The following is a 15,952-nucleotide window of genomic DNA, read 5'->3' on the forward strand; positions in this document are numbered from 1 at the left end:
CAGACAATGCGACAAAGTGAACTATTTTCCTGAATCTATCTACTACCACCAAAACCACCATTTTGTCTGCAGAAACCAGTAGGTCAGTAATAAAATCCATGGACAAGTGTGTCCATGGCCTACTAGGGATAAGTAGCTGAAGAAGAGTACCAGACGGACGGGTATGGAAACCTTGGAACTCGCTCAAATACTACAAGCGGCTGCGTGTTTAATCACATCCCGATGCAACCCCGGCCACCAAAACGATGAGAGATGAGGTCCGCAGTTGCCCAGCAAGCACAGAGTTATGATGTTCCTTAATTACTTTGCGGCACAGATCAGATGGTACAAATAGATTTCCTGAAGGACAGGAGGCAGGGGTGTCCCCCAGTGCCTCCAACACATCACCCTCTAGTCCAGGATAAAGTGCCGAAATGACTACCCCTTTCTGTAATATCGGGGCAGGGATCTCATGGTCACCACCACCAGGGAAGCTCCAGGACAAAGCATCAGCCTTGACATTTTTGACCTCTGGATGAAAGTGACAACAAAATTGAACTTAGTAAAAAACAGGGACCATCTGGCTTGCCTAGGGTTAAGACGTTTAGCTGACTGGAGATATGACAGGTTGTTATGGTCAGTAATAGGATGGACAGCCCCCTCCAACCAATGTCGCCATTCCTCGAATGCCAATTTGATCGCCAAAAGTTCCCTATTATCCACGTCATAATTTCTCTCAGCCGATGACAATTTTTTAGAAAATAAGGCGCATGGACTCCATTTACCAAGGGACGAACCCTGACACAACACAGCCACAACCCCAACATCCGACGCATCAACCTCCACAATAAACGGTTGAGAAACATTGGGTTGACTTAGTATAGGTGCAGTGGCAAAATGATTTTTAAGGAAGAAAAAGCCTGGAGGGAGGCATCCTACCATTTGGAAAAATCAGACCCCTTCTTAGTCGTGTCAGTTAGGGGTTTCACAATAACAGAGTAATTTTGGATGAATTTCGAGTAAAAATTAGTAAAGCCCAGAAAACATTGTAAAGCCTTCAGGTTCTTGAGACATTCCCAGTCAAGGACTGCACGGATCTTCTCCGGATCCATCCAAAAACCTGAACATGACAACAAGTACTCCAAAAACTGCACTTCCTGAACAGAGAAAACACATTTTTCTAGTTTGGCATAAAGTTTGTTATCCCTTAATATCTGGAGCACCTGCTTAACATGCCCCTGATGAGTCTCAAAATAAGGTGAGTAAACCAAAATATCAACCAGATAGACCACCAAATGATGGAAAATATAATTTATGAAATGCTGGAAGACCGCAGGTGCATTGGTCAAATCAAAAGGCATAACCAGACTCTAAATGTCCTTCTGGGGTATTGAACGCTGTTTTCTATTCATCCCCTTCTCTAATTCTAACCAGGTTGTAGGTTCCCCTTAAAGGGAATCTGTCACCACTTTGGAGTTATCAGACCTCTACTATGGGCATACAGGGTATAGAAAAGTAAATCTATACATACCTGTATGGCCCATGGTAGAGGTCTGAATGCAGAGAAACGTAGTTTATTCCTCTTGGTTTTTCACAGGCTTGTTGTCCCCCGAACGAGGGGTTAATATAGTAAACTTGTACGTAGGCGGGGATTTGGTGGAATAATAAGCAGATGGGCGGGGATAGCTTGGCGTCTGGGGGACGCCAAGCCTGTGAAAAATGGGGTGAGTGATCTTTGTGAATGTCACTAGATATATTTGCTAATGGGACTCCTATTGTGTATTTAAATCACCAGGAGGAACCCAGGAAAGTTACCGCCAAGAAGCGGAACCGGGAATGTGCGATATGCAAATGCCCGCTAGCGATAGACGGGCTGAAGGAGCTCTGCTCGGACTGCATTCAGAAAACTATTTGTGAGGGTGCCCCGGATTTTGCAGCAAGCCTCAAGTCTGTCATCAGACAAACAATTTTAAGGAAAAGAAGAAAAATCATATCTGATCCTTCTTCTGACTCTGACTCCTCTGTGTTATCGGATGGACAGTATCGTAGTGGGGCCTCATCCTCATCCTCTGCAGACAGTGAAAGAGGGGGGGGAGACCATGCTTCCCTATAGAAGACACAGATAGATTGGTAAAGGCTGTCAGAACCACTATGGGGTTAAAGGAAGATAAATCCATTAAGTCCCTAGAAGACATCATGTTTGCAGGGTTAGAAGAAAAGAAAAAACGCACCTTCCCGGTGAACGCTAAGGTGCAGGCACTTATCAATAGAGAATGGAGGAAGCCTGAGAAAGTAGGAGCCTTGCCTTCATCCTCAAAGAGGAAGTATCCCTTTGGCCTAAAGGATTCTGAAAACTGGGATAAGGTGCCAAAAATTGACGCTGTGGTGTCTAGATCATCAAAAAGATCGGCACTCCCTCTTGATGACTCAGGGGTACTTAGAGACCCCTTAGACAAAAAGGCGGATACCTTTTTAAAGCATACTTGGGAATCCGCAGCAGGAGGTCTAAAGCCAGCCATTGCAGGAACATGTACCGCTTGTTCCATTATGATATGGTTACAGCAGTTTGAAGATCAGCTGAAAGATACAAAGACCTCAAGGGAAAAAATTCTAGCCAACCTCCCCTTATTACATGGTGCAGCTGCCTTCCTAGCAGATACCTCTGCTGACTCAGACCAGCCGACCTAGCTGCCAGTTTTACTATAAAACGCGGCTAGACGAGCTCTGTGGCTCAAGGGATGCCCTGGGGACTTACAATCAAAATCTAGATTGTGTTCTATATCCTGTGACGGCCAATTTCTCTTTGGCAAAAATTGGACGGTGTACTTGAGAAAGCAAGAGACAAAAAAGGAAGGTTCCCTGGGTTTTTGGCGGACGTCAGGAAGACCTATTTTCGGAGGGGGAAATTTAATAGAGGTCGCCCCCCGGGAGAACAAAGAAAGTGGGATTTTAAGAACAAGAAAGAGTCCGGATATATGTTCGGAGGTCCCTCCGCCACCTCCAAAAAACCTCCACAATGACGCCAAGCTACAAGTTGGAGGGAGACTTTCTCATTTTCTTCAGGCCTGGGAAAACATTTCCTCCAGTCCCTGGGTCCTCAACATAGTGAGAGATGGACTAAGGATTCAATTCTTTCAGCAGCCACGCCGCTCGTTTGTGATAACTCCAGTAAGAAAATCCCCAGACGAACAGTTGGTCCTAGAATCGGAGATCTTGAGCCTGTTGAACAAACGAGTGCTATGCGAAGTTCCAGTCAGTTAAAAAGGAAGGGGATTTTATTCCCCTCTCTTTCTAATAAAAAAAAAAAACTGGACGGTTCATTCAGAACTATTATAAATCTTAAAGGTCTCAACCGATTTGTAGACAGCCATACATTAAAAATGGAATCGATAAATTCAACAATAAAGCTTCTTTTTCACAATTGCTTTATGGCAGGGATAGATCTCAAAGACGCGTATTATCACGTCCCAATTCACCCAGATCATCAAAAGTATCTAAGGGTTGCTCTTTACATCCAAGGGAGTTGCAGACACTTCCAGTTCCAAGCTCTTCCCATCGGGTTGTCAATTGCTCCAAGGGTATTTTCCAAGCTGATAGCAAAGGTGACAGCCTTCCTTCGCATTCAAAATACAGTCATAATACCATATCTGGAGCACTTCCTTATAGTGGGGAATTCAGAGAGCCACTGTATTTCACAACTGAATCAAGTCATGGCTGTCTTGCAGAACTTAGGCTGGATGGTCAATACCCAAAAATCAAGGCTAGAACCCACAAGGGTCCACGCCTTTCTGGGGTTTACTCTAAACTCCGAGTGTCAGACTTGTCTTCTACCCGACAGCAAAATAGACAAAGTCACAAATTTGGTCTCAGCCGCCATACACACCCCAGACATGTCCTTAAGGAAGGCTATATCCCTGCTAGGTACTCTAACATCATGCATTCCTGCAGTCAAGTGGGCCCAATTTCACACAAGAAACCTTCAGTGGGAAATCTTGTCAGCACAAAGATTGTTAAAAGGGCATTTAGAAGGAAAGGTACATCTCTCCTTGCAAACCAGGAACGCCCTCTTATGGTGGACAGACAGGTCAAATTTATCTTTGGGGGTCCAGTGGGACACACCAGTACAAAACATCATCACGACCGATGCAAGCAGGCTCTTGGTCATTGCTAGAGAAAAAGGGGTAGACAAATCTAAAAGAGCTATGGGCAGTAAGTAATGCTTTAGAAGGCTTCCTCCCTTTACTCCAGGGTGGTCATGTTCGGATTATGTTTGACAACAGAACCACTGTGGCCTACATAAACCACTAGGGGGGAACAAGATCTCATTCTCTACTGGAAGCAGTAGGCAGGCTTTTTCAAATAGCGGAGCAAAATCTTCTATCCCTTACGGTGCTACATATACGAGGCATAGAAAACACGAGAGCAGACTTCCTAAGCCACAACAAGTTGAGACAAGGGGAATGGGCCCTGAATCCCAGAATATTCCATCAGATAGTACAGCTGTGGGGTCTACCAGAGATAGATTTGTTCGCCGACAAAAACAACAGGAAAGTGGAGAAGTCCTGCTCACTAGACCGAAGGGGAAACCCATTGGTAATAGATGCTCTCCAGATTCCTTGGAGCTTCAAGTTGGCCTATGCCTTCCCTCCAATAGCTATGATACCTCTGGTAGTGAGGAAGATCAGGAAGGATCAAGCGAGAGTGATTCTCATAGCCCCCTTCTGGCTAAAGAGACCATGGTTCTCCCTTTTGAGAATGATGTCACGATCGATCCATGGATCCTACCAGAGACCCCGGACCTTCTCGGGGACCAATATTCCACTCTCGAGTGAAGGGTTTCCACCTAGCAGCGTGGAATTTGAGAAAGCAATATTGAGGAGCAAAGGTTTTTCATCAGGTATAGTGTCTACTCTATTAAAAAGTAGAAAGCCCATAACCACCAAAATCTATGGTAGAACATGGAGAAATTTTTAGATTTCCTAGGAAAGCCTTTAAGCCAAAAACCTCCAATTAATTCCATCCTGGAGTTCTTACAGAAAGGGTTTGTGTTAAGGGGACAGTTGCAAACAACTTTATTAAATAATGGAAAGCAACTGAACCCGGGGTCCGCGATGCAGCCTGGAGGACTGCGGCCGAACACCTTCCGGGTAAGAAGGTAAAACAACCAACTGAAATAACAATCCCTTCCGTGTTACTGGACACTGGAACGGGAATAGGGATTCGCACTATCTCCGTTAACTGCACGAGAGATGAGGGACAAATAATGTATCTGTAGTCCTGTTTACAGCACAGGGACTACACAGCAGGCGCTAGGATGTGTGTGTGATAAACGCCGGCGTATACATGCTCCCAGCCGGCGTGCTACCGGACTGAGGAGTATCTCTCCACGTGGCTTACAGGCGGTGCCGGGAATACGGCGTCTGCAGACTGCTCGGGGTGTATGGCGACCCCTTTGTCAGAGCCAGACTGTCAGACAAAGCTACCTGCCTCCCTCCATCTAAGGCTGCCTATCCCCCGCTAAACCTGCCTGACAGAAGCTAAAGCACACATGGAGCCCAAACGACCAAGCGTCCACACAACAACACCATTACAGCTCAATGATCAGAGCGCGCCGCCATGTTTGTGGGCGGGCTATTTAAAGATTAAGCCCTGCCCACCGTCGCACTATTGGAGACGTCACCTGCGACCCATCAGGCGGTGCCAGGTCACCGGATCAGCTGACTCCCAAAGCACCAATCACGGTCCGCCATGTTATGGGCATGCTCAGTGCAGTGGATCCTGGACTTGGGCTGTAGCAGCCCTGTTTCCCTCCGCAACTTACTCTTCATGTTGCTAGGAACAAAGACCCGAGAGACAACTTGTACATCTAGTGCACCAGCTAGGCTTTGGGACTGATGACGATGCTGAGCATGAGAGACCACAGAATCCACTGATGGCTCTGAACCCATTTCGAATCCCGCAAACTCCCGACGCCTAACAGTTAGGTCTGGCAACCAGTACACTTAAGGTCCAGGTTTCTGCCTTGGGTGCTCTGTATAACCATAACCTCGCAGCCAATAAATGGATTACAAGGTTCATTAAATCTTGTGGTAGATCTAGGCCAGTCTCAATACCCGTAGTTCCTCCATGGAACCTGAATTTACTACTTGACTATGGAACCCTTTGAACCAGTTCAGGAGTTGTCTGCAAAATACATAACTCTCAGAACAATTATTTTGGTAGCTTTAACATCGGCCCGTAGAGTAAGTGATTTGCAGGCCCTATCCATAATTCCTCCCTATACACAAATATTTGAGGATAGAATAGTATTGAGGCCTGATCAAGCCTACCTTCCTAAGATTGCGCTCAAGTTTCATAGATCTCAGGAAATTGTTCTGCCCTCCTTTTGTAACAACCCGAAGACCCCAGGGGAACAAAATTTTCATAACCTTGACGTTAGAAGGGCTCTATTACAATACATAAAAGTAACTAGCCAGTGGAGACGTAGCCAATCCCTGTTCATAGCCTTCCAGGGGAATAGAAAGGGTTATGGGGTGACAAAAGCAACTATAGCCAGGTGGATTAGGGAGGCCATTTGCTTAGCCTACACGACTAGTAACACCCCGATCCCTGACGGCATCAAAGCTCACTCCACCAGAGCCGTGGCCACCTCCTGGGCAGAGAAGGCAGAGGTATCGATAGATCAGATCTGTAAGGCCGCTACATGGTCATCACCATCTACCTTTTTCAAATACTACAGTTTGGATCTATCCTGCCTATCTGTCTTAACCTTTGGTAGAAGGGTGCTGCAAGCGGTGGTCCCTCCCTAAGTTGTTTCTTTCTCCAAAATTCTCTCAGGTGTGCTGTCATGGGTGAAGGAAAAACAGCAAGGTTTCTGACCGGTAGCCTTTTTTTCCAGAACCCATGACAGCACCCGTACATTCCCCCCCTTCTTACTCACCATATGGGTGTGCACGTTTGTTGGGTGTTATTTGATGTGGTGTTGGATTTTGTATATAACTCTTTTTTTATGGAGGTCCTCTCAATGCTCTGCAACCAACTGAAGCGGGGGAGAGGTGCCGCCCTTTTATTTCAGATGGTTTCCTGTCCTCGAAGGGCGGTTCCTCTCAGGTGTGCTGTCATGGGTTCTGGAGAAACCGGCTACAGGTAAGTAACCTTGGTGTTTCTAATTGAAAACATGAAGAGAAATGTAAATCATTTTTAACTAGTTTACAGAAAATAACAAAAAATGAACATTGGGCTGTTCTAAAAAAAATAGCAGTGTCTGCATTTGTCTTTACAAATTCTCAATATGTAGTTTTTTTTGAGGATTTAGCATTCTTGTGAATCACTAACCTAATATATAGTTGTATAACAACGGCTTTTTAGAACTGCTTCCCATCTATAAAAAAACAAGCAATGTGAACTGAGGTCTAAGATGGTACACATGCAAGAAATAAGAGCATGTTCACACTAGCAAAAAGATACAAAACCTACAAAAGACAAAAAATATATCACATACCCTACCATCATTATATATAAATGTAAAGCAAAGTTGCATATGAAATATAGGGTACTTAGTGAACTATTTTTGATCAAAAAAAGTATACAAGCCGTCCCACCAGCGACAAGGTGACCCTTATTGGGACGGTCCTACACTGTCTATATTAAAAACCTTAATGTATATCAAAGTTGAAATAATGCATATAAAAGGGTAGACAAATAGAACCGGGTCCCAAAATCAGACCACCTAAGCCCGTGGTAAGCTACATATATACTGACCAGCTCAACAAGGGGGATGCCACACCCCTAATTTGCACAGAATGCAAACACGACAAAAAAACAAGCAATGTGAACTGAGGTCTAAGATGGTACACATGCAATAAATAAGAGCATGTTCACACTAGCAAAGAGATACAAAACCTACAAAAGACAAAAAATATATCACATACCCTACCATCATTATATATAAATGTAAAGCAAAGTTGCATATGAAATATAGGGTACTTAGTGAACTATTTTTGATCAAAAAAAGTATACAAGCCGTCCTACCAGCGACAAGGTGACCCTAATTGGGACGGTCCTACACTGTCTATATTAAAAACCTTACTGTATATCAAAGTTGAAGTAATGCATATAAAAGGGTAGACAAATAGAACCGAGTCCCAAAATCAGACCACCTAAGCCCTTGGTAAGCTACATATATACTAACCAGCTCAACAAGGGGGATGCCACACCCCTAATTTGCACAGAATGCAAACAAGACAAAAAACCAAGCAATGTGAACTGAGGTCTAAGATGGTACACATGCAAGAAATAAGAGCATGTTCACACTAGCAAAAAGATACAAAACCTACAAAAGACAAAAAATATATCACATACCCTACCATCATTATATATAAATGATTCTATTTGTCAACCTTTTTATATGCATTACTTCAACTTTGATATACAGTAAGGTTTTTAATATAGACAGTGTAGGACCGTCGTCCCAATTAGGGTCACCTTGTCGCTGGTGGGACGGCTTGTATACTTTTTTTGATCAAAGATAGTTCACTAAGTACCCTATATTTCATATGCAACTTTGCTTTACATTTATATATAGTGATGGTAGGGTATGTGATATATTTTTTGTTTTTTGTAGGTTTTGCTTCCCATCTATGTTGCATAGTCAACCTACTTCTGGCACCTGTCGCCTGTTATTCCAGCCCAGGATGCTTTGACTACATCCCACAATTTTTTGGCATATGTTGGCTTTGCCTTAGAAAGGGCATTTTTGATAGAACACTTGTGGAGTGACATCAGATTAAGGTCCGGGGATTGGGCTAGCCACTCCATAAACTCAATTTTGTTGGACTGAAACCAAGATCTTGATTGTTAACTGGTGTGTTTAGGGTCGATGTCTTTTTGAAACACCCATTTCAAGGGCATAACCTCTTCAGTGGAAGGCGACATGACCTCTTCAAGTATTTTAATATATGCAAGCTGGTCCATGATCCCTGGTATGCAGTAAATAGGTCCGGCACCATAGTAAAAGAAACAGGCCCATATCATAATGCTTGCACCACCATGCTTCACTGTCTTCAGAGTGTACTGTGGCTTGAATGCAGAGTTTGAGGGTCATCTGTCGAACTGTCTGCGGCCCTTGGACCCAAAAAGAACAATTTTACTTTCATCAGTCCACAAAATGTTTCTCCGTTTCTCTTTAGGCCAGTTGATGTGTTCTCTGGCAAATTGTATCCGCTTCAGTACATATCTTTTTTTTAACAGTGAGACTTTGTGAGGACTTCTTGCTAACAGATTAACTTCACACAGGGGTCTTATAACGGTACTCACAGGTAACTTGAGACTGTCTTTGATCATCCTGAAACTGATCATTGGCTGAGCCTTTGCCATTCTGGCTATTCTTTGATCCATTTGAATGGTAGTTGTAGCATCGGCATCTCTGCCCCCTGCCAGTCAGAGACGCCGTCCCTCTCACCGCCGTGCTCCCTGCCCGGCGTCCTCCAGCGCTCCTCTTCCTGCTTCTGCTGCCGGCGCCCGCAGCTTCCCGGGCACTGTGCTTAGGGCGCGCTCCCTCCCTCTTAAAGGGGCCACGCGGGCCGTCCTAAGGAGTCCCCGGCCAATTGCCAGAGGTCCTTCCATATATAAGGCACCTCCTCCAAAATGGAGGTGCCCGAGCAATAGTTTATGCACAGTATACTTACCTCTGCTTCAGCCCTCAGGTCCTGCTGCTAGCCTGACTATCAGTCCAGTCTGCCAGCCTGACTACTCTCCAGCCCAACAGTCTGTCTTCCGTTCTGTCCGCCAGTCTGTCTATGGGCTTTGCCCGCCTGCTTACCTGGAAGCACCTGCCTGTTACCTGTCTGCCTACCTGGAGGCTCCCGCCTGTCACTTGCCGTGACCACCTGTCTGCCTACCTGGAGGCTCCTACCCGTCACTTGCCGTGACCACCTGACAGCCTACCTAGAGGCTCCCGCCTGTCACTTGCCGTGACCACCTGACAGTCTACCTAGAGGCTCCTGCCCGTCACTTGCCGTAACCACCTGCCAGCCTACCTGGAGGCTCCTTCCCGTCACTTGCCGTGACCACCTGACAGCCTACCTAGAGGCTCCCGCCTGTCGCCTGCTGTCTCTGCCAGTTCCTCTACCCGGATCTCTCGTCAGCCTGCCTGCTGTGTTCATCTGCAGTATCGGTCAGTCCCAGCCATCTGACCCGTGGGAGTCACCTGCTCTCTTACAAGGTCGTCCCCAGAGTAGCACCTGGTCCCTCTGCTCGGTCCCTCCCTGGTCACGGAGTCGTTAACCGCCGTACGACCTAGGTCGGTCCGAGTTGATACTTAGCTATGCCCCTCTGGGTCCCTCCTTGCACCGCAGCACAGAGGTTCCACCACCCGGATCCTTAACAGTAGTCTTCTGTTTCTTCCACATCTTTCTGGTTTTGCTTTCCATTTTAAAGTATTGGAGATCATTTTAGCTGAACAGCCTATCATTATCTGCACTTCTTTATAAGTTTTACTCTCTCCAATCAACTTTTTAATCAAAGTGCACTGTTCTTCTGAACAATGTCTCGAACGACCCATATTTCTCAGGCTTTACATGTGCTGGCTTCACCCTTAAATAAGGGCCACCTGATTCACACCTGTTTCTTCACAGAATGATTGACCTCACTCACTGAACTCTACACTGCTATTATTTTGAACAACCCCCCTTTCAATTAATTATTAAAATATACAGATTCAAAAACATGCAGATCATGAATGCTGAGTCTGTTGGTTTTCTTAGAATCTACTGCACCAACTGGTAAATTGTTTGATATGTGGTAATATACTTTATACCAAAAACAGTGATTAATCTGGTTAGTCATATTGGACTACTATTATTTTGAACACTACTGTATATGAATCTCTTGCATTATATGTTTTCCTTTATAGGTGTTAATATCACACCGGCTGTGATGTTTATTTGATCCCGCTGTGGCGTATTTTTTGTAAACTGCAGTAATATCTTATCCTTTGCTACGCCACGCGGGCGCCTCCTCCAGGCGACTGACTGTTGCTGTGACAGTGGGGGCGTGCGCTCGGCATCGATGGACATAAGTGTCCTCTCTTGCTGGAATGGCGCCAGCCCTGCCTTCCTCTGGTGGTGGGCTATGGATGACGCTGTTTAAACTGCTGTGTTCATCTTTTGGACTTAGACTTCTTTAACTAATAAAGATTTAGTTACTTTCTATATATCTGTGGGCTCATGACCATTTCTTTTTTTTGGGTTTTGTTTAATATGTGGTCTAAAGTATATAGGCTTTATTAGTAGATGTCAGGAAAAAAAAACAGAATGTAGTAAAGATATGAACACATTAATGATTCCACACTACTCCTGAGCCACCACTGCTTGAGTCCTCTACAAGTCTCTGTATTTCCTGGTCAGTCCCAACAAACTTGTGATACCTGTGGCCAATTAGTTGCTGAAGCAATGGCTATCAGCAACTAATTGGCTAGTCAGTGATTAATTAGGAGCATGGAGGAGATGACTTGGTCAGCAATTGAATTTATCTTCTACTAGAGAATAGAAAATCTACGAATTATATCTCATATGTTTCCTCTTATTATCTCCAGTCATTGTATAATTACATGGGATTCTTTATGATGTTACATCGACCTTATCTTCTTCAAATTCAGGTCCCTACAATACCGGATCTTTTCAGTAGAAATCTTCTATACTTTGCCAATTTTTCTGAATTGCTGATCAAGGACGGATATGGACAAGAGCAAAATGGGGGAGAGGCTATTACAACTCACTCTAGAGATCCTCTTCCGGCTTACTGGAGAGGTGAGAGATTCTCATGACGTCACATTACATCATTCTCATATATGGGAATAAGAGAACTGGAGAGGTGAGGACTCTGGAAATGTCTGTAGTGAGATTTATCAATGTGTCTCTCCATAACCAGGACTACACAGTAGTGAAGAAGACCTCTAGTGATCGCAGTCAGGCTCCTGTGTCTGAGGGATGGGAAAGACCCCTGAGTCCAATCACGGGGCCTCCACCTCACCACTGGATACATGAGGACATAAATGACCAGAAGATCGTAGAACTCACCTACAAGATGATTGAACTGCTGACTGGAGAGGTGACACTGCTGGGACATTATACAGTAATGCTATGAAGGGATTGGGGGGATGACAGTATCATTGTTTGTATCAGGTTTCTATAAGGTGTCAGGATTTCACCGTCTATTTCTCCATGGAGGAGTGGGAGTATTTAGAAGGACACAAAGATCTGTACAGGGGCGTCATGATGGAGGTTCCCCAGCCCCTCACATCACCAGGTAATACACAGGACTAAATACACGAGGCCTATAATTATCTGTATGTAAAGAATGAATTCAGTCCCTGTATGTGTTTCCTCCAGTTCTATCCAGTAAGAGAACAACACCAGAGAGATGTCCCTGTCCTCTTCTTCCACAGGACTGTAAACAAGAAGAACCCGATGCTCCTGAGTATCATCAGGTAGATGGAGAGAAGGTGACATGAGATCTCCCCTATGATATGTAGACGGCTGTGAAGGTCTTCAGCTCAGTCTTGTTTTATCCACCAGTATTATGTTTTTTACTTGTGTAATGAGAACGGTGGAGATGACAGGATTAGAGCTGATCATAGATGTGACTTCTCCATCTGTCTGTGACTTTTACAATATTTGTTTCAGGGTGAAGATCTGATCCTCATTAATACTACACAGACATACGTGAGGGGTGATGATGAGCAATGTAAAGAGGGAAGTCCTACAGATAACTGTGTAGGTGAGTAATAACCACTAAATTCAGAGTCACAGATTCTTCTCACTCACCAGCTTTCACTGACCTATCAGTGGCGTAGTCCGGACATATCACAATCCTGTGATCACCTTTCTGCCGTCAGACACCCTACATGTTCCTCCATCTGAAATTTTTCAAATGACTTTGGGCATTGAAAACCTTTCTTCTATTGAGCTTACAACCTGAAAAATCCACCTACCCCCTGTAATTAGAAGATGCTGACCCTTACCTGTCCAAATCTGTCAACTACAAAGCCAAATGACTGCGCACGTAGAATGTGCTGACAAGTTAGAAAATCATTAGAAGAAAAATAATATGTTGGGCCTCCAAGAGAAAGGGGAGAATAATGATGCTGTTGGCTTCCTAGAGTCCTGATATTTTATTGGATGAATCTACCATCTCTCCCTTCTGTGCTGCTGAATGTGCTCATATGATCAATACAAGACCAGGTCCAGTGTTTCTGGTCAAGCTTTTCTTTTATGATCGACAATATGAAATATGCAGTGAGGGCCAAGTGTGAATTTCTCTACAATAACAACCGAGTTTATCCTGAATTTTCAATTTCTTTTAAATCCGACTAACTTCAAAGAGGATTGTGACAAACTACACAAAAATCATTTTATCTGTGCCATGATATATATCTAAGCTGTGCTTGGCTGATGACTGTAACTTACATTTATTTACACCAGTAGGAGATGTGTGGGCATGGCTCAAGCCCTGGTTTCATGGCATCAGTCTACGTGATAAATTACATTATGTTTTCGACACTAAGGAATTCAGATTGTGCAGTAATCTCTTCTGTAATGTGGAGCACTAATACCTTCTCTACTTTTCTGGTCAGAATTCGTAGTAGCTCCAATGGTCCACCATAAATGAGTGCAACTCCGGTTTAGTTCTCCCCCCAAACATATGTTTTTATTGGAAATGTAACATGTTTTTTTATTCTGTTTCTTTTTTTTATGAGTTTATTCTGAATGATATCTTTGATTGTGATGGGATCAGCCTGCATCACTTATGTTAGTCTGCAACCTGCAACTCCCTGGTAGTCTTTAACCCCTTTACGACCTTTAATGTACCCATTCGTTATGGTTGAATAGGGGTTCCCGACCTTTAATATATGCGGAAGTCTTAGTGATTATGTGCGGCACAGGAACTGTGTCCTCGTGATTGCCGTCAGGAGCTTGAGTTACGTAACAGTCAAGACTCGGTTGTCACTACCAGGAGCTGTGCCCGCACCGTCCCCAGCTGTTTAACCCCCTAAATGCCACAATCGATTGCAGCAATTGGAAGGATAGGAGAGGGGACTCCCTCTTCCATCTGATCAGCAATGTATGGGCGCTTCAATGGCAGATTTGCAATTTTACCTTGGCAATATACACTGCTACTTGTTTCTGGAAAACACCCATGAGTCAAAATCATCACTACACCTGTAGATAAATTCCTGGAGGGGTGTAATTTCCAAAATGGGGTCACTTGAGGGGGGATTCTGCTCTTCTGGCACTTGGGGTCTCTGTATATGGAGTCTGCAAACTTTTCTATGACAATTTGTTCTCTAAGAGTCAAACCATGTAGCTAAACAGTACTGTACAAACACATATGGGGTATTGCCATATGCAACTGAAATTTGACAAATTTTGGTGCCATTTTTCCCCATTTTCCCCATGTGAAAATGTAAAACCTAGAACTAAAACAAAATTTTTGTGGTAAAAATTGAATTATTTTTTCTTCACTGCCCAATGGTATAAAACTCTATGGCACACCTTGCTTGTCAATATGATCACTGTATCCCTACATTAATTCACTGAGAGATGTAGTTTGTAAAATGAGGTCACTTATGGGTGGTTTCTGCTGTTCATGCACCTCAGGGGTTTTGCCAATGTGACATGGCACACTCAAACCATTCCAGCTACAGTATATCACAAAAGTGAGTACACCACTCACATTTTTGTAAATAATCTATATATATAATTGTCTTATCCCGTCTGTCTGTCTGTCTGTCCAGGAAATCCCGCGTCGCTCATTGGTCCGGCCGCTGTCTGTCAAGGAAATCCTGCGTCGCTCATTGGTCCGGCCTCAGCCAATCAGTGACGCGGGATTTCAGAAAAAGATGGTGGCCGTTAGCGGCTCATCTGCCGGACGGAGGTCAGCGGTGATGCAGCAGGGAGATGAGCGGCTCTAGCCGTTCATCTCCCCGCTGCTGGCAGCACAAGTACCCCGACAGGCGGCGCCGCTCACCTCCATGCGGCTAACTTTGGGAGATCAGCGGCTTGGCTTCTGCTGCGAGCAGCCGCTCATCTCCCGGCTTCTCACAGCGGAAGTAGCCGCACAAGCAGCGCCGCTCCTTACTAATACGACGCTGATTGGTCGCAGTCGACGCCCGCGATCAATCAGCGATATGGGCGGAAAATGTAAACGCCGCTCTGCTGATTGGTCGTGGCCGGCCACCGCGAACAATCTGCGATATTGTCGGCAAATTTAAACGCCGCTCTGCTGATTGGTCGCGGTCGCTGGCCGCGACCAATCAGCATTAATGGCGCAAAATTTAAACCCCGCTCTTGTGATTGGTCGCGGCCGGCCACCGCGACCAATCAGCGATTTTGGTGCAAAATTTAAACGCTACTCTGCTGATTGGTCGCGGTCGCCGGCCGCGACCAATTAGCATTATTGGCGCCAAATTTAAACCCCGCTCTGCTGATTGGTCGCGGTGGCCAGCCGCAACCAATGAGCGATTTTGGCGCCAAATTTAAACAACGCTCTGCTGATTGGTCGCGGCTGCCAGCCGCGAGCAATCAGCGAGATTGGCGCCAAATTTAAACCCCGCTCTGCCGATTGGACGCGGCCGCCGGCCGGCCGCGACCAATCAGCGATTTTTACGCAAAATTTAAACACCACTCTGCTGATTGGTCGCGGCTGGCGGCGGCGACCAATCAGCGATTTTGGCGCCAAATTTAAACCCCGCTCTGCATTGCTCTGCTGATTGCTCGCGGTCACCGGCCGCGACCAATCAGCAGTATTGGCACCAAATTTAAACACCCCTCTGCTGATTGGTCACGGCCTGCAAACGCGACCAATCAGCATCATTGGCGCCAAATTTAAACACCGCTTTGCTGATTGGTCGCGGTTGCGACTAATCAGTGATTTTAGCGCCAAATTTAAACACGCTCTCCTGTCCTCACTAACA

At 45.1% G+C, this 15,952-nt stretch overlaps 1 pseudogene; it reads left to right on the plus strand.

Annotated features, from left to right (window-relative positions):
- The window catches only part of LOC141271390 (uncharacterized), a 136,217-nt pseudogene that overhangs the window by 8,091 nt on the left and 112,174 nt on the right, over positions 1-15,952 (plus strand).

Source organism: Phyllobates terribilis, unplaced genomic scaffold (genome assembly GCF_046119375.1).
Source record: "Phyllobates terribilis strain yellow unplaced genomic scaffold, ASM4611937v1 Scaffold_5__5_contigs__length_657084704, whole genome shotgun sequence".
Lineage (NCBI taxonomy): Eukaryota > Metazoa > Chordata > Amphibia > Anura > Dendrobatidae > Phyllobates > Phyllobates terribilis.